Consider the following 681-nt stretch of genomic DNA (forward strand, 5'->3'; position numbering starts at 1 on the left):
AGAACATATTGGTGAGAGACGTCAGAGCAGCCACAGGGCCCCCGGGAGCTAAGCAGCCTCGGAAATTACGATGTCGTTTCCGGTGTTCGAAGTCTCAACGATTGCCCCAAATCTCCCTTTTCCACGCAGACTGTGAGTTGGATTTAAATAGAGATGTTATTATCTGCATAATTTCTTCTGTTTGAAATCTGCTCCTATACCCACCTCGAGTCCCAGGTTCCTGCTATATAAATATTATCCAGGATCCGCTCAAATGTTTTCCCTCCTCATGGCTGTACTGATCATACCTGGAGATCAATTCTGTACTGTAAGCTTGTGCAAAGGCTCCTCTGTGTGTGTGTGTGTGTGTGTGTGTGTGTGTGTGTGTGTCACATTTAAATGATATTTATTCTATAATGCCTAGTAGTATAATTTAACCACAAAATCTCCGTACCTGCTAAAGACTTGATTAATCATTAGAAAGACATAACATGAGAGAAAAACAGAAAAAGAATAGTGCAAACAGAAAATAGTGTTCCAGTTGGGTGGTCTGCTTGGAAAGACCCCAAGCCTTGTAACCCAGGGTTCACGTTCTAGCTCCTTCTCAAAAAGAGCAGGACCTCGAGACAATCATGCTAAGCGAAATAAGCCAGAAAGAAAAAGTTGAAAATCACATGATATCACTTCTATGTGGGCTATAAA

The sequence above is a fragment of the Pteropus vampyrus genome, unplaced genomic scaffold, assembly GCF_000151845.1.
Source record: "Pteropus vampyrus isolate Shadow unplaced genomic scaffold, Pvam_2.0 Scaffold429, whole genome shotgun sequence".
Classification (NCBI taxonomy): Eukaryota; Metazoa; Chordata; class Mammalia; order Chiroptera; family Pteropodidae; genus Pteropus; species Pteropus vampyrus.